Here is a 7,496-nt window from a genome sequence, read left to right as displayed (position 1 = left end):
TGGGAGACTTATAAAGGGATTTTGACAACCTCCAAACACATACACAAAATGCCGGAGGTTGATAAGAGGCATAGGAACCACGGTAGTGTAGCGGTGAGGGTAACGCCATCACGGCGCCAGCGACCCGGGTTCAATTGCCGCCGCTGTATGTGAGGAGTTTGTACGTTCTCCCCGTGTCCCTGCGTGGGTTTCCTCCGGGTGCTCCGGTTTCCTCCCACATTCCAAAGGCGTACGGGGTTAGAACATAGAAAAGTACAGCACAATACAGGCCCTCCGGCCCACAATGTTGTGCCGACCCTTAAACCTCGCCGTAGACTGTCTAACCCCTTCCTCCCCCATATCCCTCTGCTTTAAATCCCTCCATATGCCTATCCAGTAATCTCTTGAATGTGACCAATGTACCTGCCCCCACCACCGCCGCAGGCAGCGCATTCCACGCCCCAACCACTCTCTGGGTGAAAATCCTCCCTCTGATATCCCCCTTGAACTTCCCACCCATTACTTTAAAGCCACGCACTCTTGTATTGAGCACTGGTGCTTTGGGAAAGAGGCGCTGCCTGTCCACTCGATCTATTCCTCTTGATATTTTGTACACCTCTATCATGTCTCCTCTCATCCTCCTCCTCTCCAAAGAGTAAAGCCCTTAGTCTCTCCTCATAATCCATACTCTCTAAACCAGGCAACATCCTGGTAAATCTCCTCTGCATCCTTTCCAACGCCTCCACATCCTTGCTATAATGAGGCGACAAAAACTGGACACAGTACTCTAAGTGTGGGAAGTTGTGGGCGTGCTATGTTGGCGCCGGAAGCGTGGCGACACTTGCGGGCTGCCCCCCAGAACACTCTACGCAAAGAAGATGCATTTCACTGTGTGTTTGGATGTACATGTGACCAATAAAGATATCTTATAGCCTAGATCGAGTGGAGAGTCCGAGACTTTTTCCCTAGGGCGAAAATGGATAACGCGAGGGGGGCATCACTTTAAGGTGATTGGAGGAAGGTATAAGGGGGATGTCGGGGTAAGTTTTTTACACAGAGAATGACGGGTGCGTGGAAGAGGTTGTGAGGGCAGATACATTAGGGACATTTAAGAGACTCTTAGATAGACACATGAATGGTAGAGAAATGGAGGGCTATGTGGGAGGGAAGGGTTAGATAGATCTCAGAGCAGGGGGAAAGGTTAGATAGATCTCAGAGCAGGAGGGAAGGGTTAGATAGATCTCAGAGCAGGAGGAAAGGGTTAGACAAATCTCAGAGCAGGACAGAAGGGTTAGATAGATCTCAGAGCGGGAGGGAAGGGTTAGATAGATCTAAGAGCAGGACAGAAGGGTTAGATAGATCTCAGAGCGGGAGGGAAGGGTTGGATGGATCTCAGAGCAGGAGGGAAGGGTTAGATAGATCTCAGAGCAGGAGGGAAGGGTTAGATAGATCTCAGAGCAGGAGGAAAGGGTTAGACAAATCTCAGAGCAGGACAGAAGGGTTAGATAGATCTCAGAGCGGGAGGGAAGGGTTAGATAGATCTAAGAGCAGGACAGAAGGGTTAGATAGATCTCAGAGCGGGAGGGAAGGGTTGGATGGATCTCAGAGCAGGAGGGAAGGGTGAGATAGAGCTTTGAGCAGGATAAAATGTCGGCACAACATTGTGGGCCGAAGGGCCTGTCCTGTGCTGTAGTGTTCTATGTTCTGTTAACTCAGCAGGTTGGGCAGCATCCATGGAGGGAAATAAACAGTCGATATTTCGGGACGAGACCCTTCATCAGGACTGGATGGGAAGAGGGCAGAATCCGGAATAAGAAGGTCTGGGAGGAGCACATTGAGTCCAGGTGAGAGGGGGAAGATAGGTGGGTCGGGGAGAGAGGGGAGGGGCTGATTCCTGAAGCTGGGCGGTGGTAGGTAGAAGAGGCAAAGGGCTTAAGAAGGAATCCAGTAGGAGAGGGCAGCGTGAAGCAGGTGGGGAAGAGATGGTCAGGACCTGAGGGTGGGGGGAACAGAAGGGGGTGAGGGGGCCACAGGAACGAAGGAAGACAAGGAAAGGGCGAAGAGGGGGAGGGTTACAGATAAATGGACGTTGAGGTCTTCAGGTTGGAGGCTATCAAGACGGGACATGAGATGTTGGAACATAGAACATAGAACAGTACAACACAGAACAGGCCCTTCGGCCCACAATGTTGTGCCGACATAACTACTCCCTCCTACCTAGAGAATGCCCATTTTCCTCTCATTCATGTGCCCATCCAAGCCCCTCTTAAAAGCCCCCGATGACTTTGCCTCCGCCACCCTATCAGGCAACGCATGCCAGGCATCCACCACTCTCAGTAAAATACGTGCCCCTCACGTCTCTTCTGAACCTACCCCCTCTCACCCTTAAATGCACGCCCTCTGGTATTGGATCGCTCAATAATGGGGAAACGATATCGCTTGTCCACCCTATCTACGCCCCTCATAATCTTATACACCTCCAACAGATCGCCCCTCAGCCTCCGCCGCTCCAGAGGAAAGAGCCCAAGTTTGTCCGGCCTCTCCTGACGGCACATGCCCTCTAATCCAGGCAGCGTCCTGGTAAACCTCCTCTGCACCCTCTCTGAAGCCTCGACATCCTTCCTACGGTGAGGTGACCAGAATTGCACGCAGTGCTGTAAATGCGGCCTAACCGGAGTCCTATAGAGATGCCACATAAGTTCTTGACTCTTGTACTCAGTACCCCGATTAATGAAAGCAAGCGTTCCATAAGCCTTCTTAACCACTCTATCTACCTGTGTAACCACTTTCAATGAGCCATGGACTTGTACCCCAAGGTCTTCAACACTGTTAAGGGTCTTGCCCTCAAGAGTGCACTGCCTCTTGACATTCGCCCTACCAAGGTGAAACACCCCACATTTATCCCGGTTAAACTCCATCTGCCACTTCTCTGCCCACGTCTGCAGCTGATCTATATCACGCTGTGTCCGTCGCCGGTCTTCTACACTACTCACAACTCCGCCGATCTTGGCATCGTCTGCAAACTTACTAACCCACCCATCAACATACTCATCCAGGTCATTTATGTCCATCACACATTGTTCCTCCGACCTGTGTCTGGCCTCAGCTTGGCAGCCGAGAAGGTCCTGGACGGTTTATATGAATCCCATAATCTGAACTAAATCTTCCGGGTCACACACCTAGCTCCTAGGATCCAGGGAAAACCACTCCAAACCATCCAATCTCTTCCCCATACGACAGTTATACAATTATACAGCGCGGAAACAGGCCCTTCGGCCCAACTGGTCCGTGCTGACTCAAGTTTCCCATCTGTTAGTCCCATTTGCCAGCGTTTGGCCCACATTCCTCGAAATCTTTCCCATCCGTGGACCTGTCCAAGTGTTGTTAATGTACCTGCCTCACCCCACTCCCTCTGGCAGCTCGTTCCACGTACGGACCACCCTCTGGGTGAAAATGTTAAATCTCTCCCCCTCTCACTCTAAGCAGTGTGGAGGAACAGAGGGATCTTGGGGCCCACGTCCAGAGATCCCTCAAGGTTTCCGCGCAGATCAATAGGGTTGTTAAGAAGGCGTATGGTGTGTTGGGCTTCATTCGTCGGGGGATTGAGTTCAAGAGCCTTGAGGTGATGTTGCAGCTCTGGTCAGACCGCAGCTGGAGTATTGTGTTCAGTTCTGGTCGTCTCATTATAGGAAGGATGTGGGAGCTTTACAGAGGGTGCAGAGGAGATTTACCAGGATGCTGCCTGGATTGGAGAGCATGTCTTATGAGGATAGGTTGAGCAAGCTGGGGCTTTTCTCTTTGGAGAGGAGGAGGATGAGAGGGGACTTGACAGAGGTGTACAAGAGGCATAAATCGAGTGGACAGTCAGAGACTTTTTCCCAGGGCGACAATGGCTAACACGAGGGGGGCATAATTTTAAGGTGATTGGAGGAAGGTATAAGGGGGATGTCAGGGGTAAGTGTTTTACACAGAGAGTGGTGGGTGCGTGGAAAGCACTGCCGGCAGAAGTGGTGCGGCGGATACATTAGGGTAATTTAAGACACTCTTAGATAGACACATGGATGATAGAGAAATGGGGGGGGGGAGGATATGTGGGTGTGAAGGGTTGGATAGATCTCAGATCAGGATAAAATGTCGGCACAACATTGTGGGTCTAAGGGCTTGTACTGTGCCGTACTGTTCTATGTTGACCTTAAACCTGTGCCCTCTAGTTTTTGATTTCCCAACCTTGGGGGTGCAAGACAGTGCGCATTCACCCTATCGATGCCCGTGACGGCACGAAACCGCAGAGAGTCGTGGACACAGCTCAGCACATCACGGAAACCAGCCTCCCCTCCGCGGACTCTGTCTACACCCGCCGCCAAAATAATCAAAGAACCCCCACCCACCCCGGACATTCTCTCTTCTCCCCCCCCCTCCGGTCAGGGCAGAAGATAGAAAATCCCCCAGGCTCAAGGACAGCTTCTACCCCGCTGTTATAAGACCATTGAACACCACAACACGGACTCCTGACCTCATGATCTCCCTCGTTGCGGCCCTTGCAGTTTATTGTCTGCCTGCACTGCACTTTCTCTGTAACTGGGACACTTTATTCTGCATTCTGTTATTGTTTTACCCTGTACAACCTCAATGTACTGAGGTGATGACATGATTTGTACGGACAGCATGCAAAACAAAGTTTTTCACTGGACCTCTGTACACGTCCCAATAATAAAGCAATTCACTAATGTTAGACAATCCCAATTTACCAATACAATTCCCATTAGCACTTAGTCGGTCGCCTTCTCGGACTTGGTGATTTGTGCTCGTCGAGATATTTTCTTAATAACATTTTGCATATTGGGAAGTCAAACCAGCGAATGTGGAACAGAGAGACCTCGGGGTACAGGTACATAGAGAGAGGGAGAGAGAGAGAGAAAGAGGTGAGAGAGAAGAGAGGGAGGGAGACAGAGAGAGAGAGAGACAGGGAAAGAGGGACAGGGAGAGAGAGGGGGAGAGAGGGAGAGCGTGAGAAAGAGAGGAAGAGAGAGAGCAAGAGGGAGAGAGGGAGGGCGAGAGGGAGGGAGAGAGGGAGGAGAGAGAGAGGGAGAGAGAGGGAGAGAAGGGGACAGAGGGTGAGAGAGAGAGAGAAAGAGAGCGAGAGGGGGAGAGAGGAAGAGGGATATAGAGCAAGGGAGAGAGAGGAGAGAGGGAGAGAGAGAGAGCGAGGGAGGAGAGAGAGGAAGAGAGAGAGGGAGAAAGAGAGAAAGAGAGCGAGAGGGGGAGAGAGGAGGGATATAAAGAGAGCAAGGGAGAGAGAGGAGAGGGAGAGAGAGCGAGGGAGGAGAGAGAGAGAGGGAGAGAGAGAGAGGGAGGGAGAGAGAGGGAGAGATAAAGGGAGAGAGGGAGAGAAGGAGAGAGAGGGAGAGGGAGAGAGAGAAGGCGACTGAGAGAGGAGAGAGAGTGAGAGGGAGAGAGAGAGATCCAAAGCCCCCGTACCCTTCCTGTAACGGGGGAGACCACGACCGCACACAACACTCCAAGTGCGGCCTGGCCAACGCCTTGTACGTTGGTGCACACCTGGAGATCTCTACCTCCCTGACCAGAGGGCATGCATTGAAGGCGAGAGGGGAGAAAGTTCAGAGGAGATGTGCGGGGCAAGTTCTTTTACACAGAGAGTGGTGGGTGCCTGGGGTGGGGGTGGAGGCAGATGCGATGGTTTCAGAGAATCATAGAACAGTACAGCACAATACAGGACCTTCGGCCCACAATGTTGTGCCGACCTTTAAACCTCGCCTAAGACTATCTAACCCCTTCCTCCCACATATCCCTCTATTTTAACTCCCTCCATATGCTTAACTAGTAATCTCTTGAACTTGACCAAAGTACCTGCCTCCACCACTACCCCAGGCAGCACATTCCATGCCCCAAACACTCTCCGGGTGAAAAAACCTTGCTCTGATATCTCCCTTGAACGACCACCCATTACTTTAGAGCCATGCCCTCTTGTATTGAGCATTGGTGCCCTGGGAGAGAGGCGCTGGCTGTCCACTCTATCTATTCCTCTCAATATTTTGTACACCTCTATCATGTCTCCTCTCATCCTCCTCCTCTCCAAAGACTAAAGCCCCAGTTCCCTCAGTCTCTCCTCATAATGCATCCTCTCCAAACCAGGTAGCATCCTGGTAAATCTCCTCGGCACCCTTTCCAACGCCTCCACCTCCTTCCTATAATGAGGCGACCAGCACTGGACACAGTACTCAAGGCCCATGGATGTGCGGGCAACGGTGGGATGTTGACTGTGTGGGCAGAAGAGATTAGTTTAGTTGGGAGTTTTATTAATCGTGTCATTAGTTCGGCACCTCATCGTGGGCCGAAGGGCCTGTTCCTGTGCTGTTCTGTTCTCCGTTCTATGTTCAAACCAGAGGGGGTGCAGTGAGGATTCACCGTCAACCCGGCCCCCCGAGTTTTAGACTCCCCGACCCTGGGGCAAATAGATTGTGACCGTCCTCCTTATCTACGCCCCGGGCGGTTTTGTAAAGGTCACCCCTCAGCCTCCTTCCAGGGTCGTTCTCCGGACCGCAGGGCTTGAGTTATAAGGAGAGGTTGGATAGTCTGGGAAAACCATTTTCCCTGGAGCGAAGGGGGCTGAGGGGGCGCCCATTCAATCTTCCTTCCCTCTCTCTCTCTTTCGCCCTCTCCCTCTGTCCCCTCTCTGATCCCCTCTCTCCCTGACACCCTCTGTCTCTCCTCTCTCTCTCTCCATCCATCTGTTTGTGTCTCTCTCGCTGTTTCTCGCCACCTCTCTTTGGAAACATAGAAACATAGAAAACCTACAGCACAATTCAGGCCATTCGGCCCACAAAGCTGTGCCGAACATCTCCCTACCTAGGAATTACCAGGCTCACCCATAGCTCTCTGCTTTTCCCAGCTCCGTGAACCTATCCAACAGTCTCTTCAAAGACCCTATCGTATCCGCCTCCACCACCGTCGCGGCAGCCGTTCCCCGCACTCACCGCTCTCTGAGTAAAAAAAAACTTACCCCTGACATCTCCTCTGTATCTACTCCCCAGCACCTTAAACCTGGGTCCTCTTGTGGCCACCATTTCAGCCCTGGGGAAAAGCCTCTGACTATCTACCCGATCAATGCCCCTCATCATCTTAATACCTCTATCAGGTCCCCCCTCATCCTCCGTCTCTCCAAGGAGAAAAGGCCGAGTTCCCTCAATCTGCTTTCATAAGGCATGCTCCGCAATCCAGGCAGCATCCTTGTAAATCTCCTCTGCACCCTCTCTATGGCTTCCACATCCTTCCTGTAGTGAGGTGACCAGAACTGAGCGCAGTACTCCAAGTGGGGTCTGACCAGGGTCCTACAGAGCTGCAACAATACCTCCCGGCTCCTCAATTCAATTCCACGATCGATGAAGGACAATACACCGTATGCCTTCTTCAGCACAAAGCAGCTGCTTTGAGCGTCCTTTGGACTAGGACCCCAAGATCCCTCAGATCCTCCACTCTCTTCCCTTCCCTATCCTACT

Source organism: Pristis pectinata, chromosome 46 (assembly GCF_009764475.1).
Source record: "Pristis pectinata isolate sPriPec2 chromosome 46, sPriPec2.1.pri, whole genome shotgun sequence".
Lineage (NCBI taxonomy): Eukaryota > Metazoa > Chordata > Chondrichthyes > Rhinopristiformes > Pristidae > Pristis > Pristis pectinata.
This window is presented reverse-complemented; position numbering follows the sequence as displayed.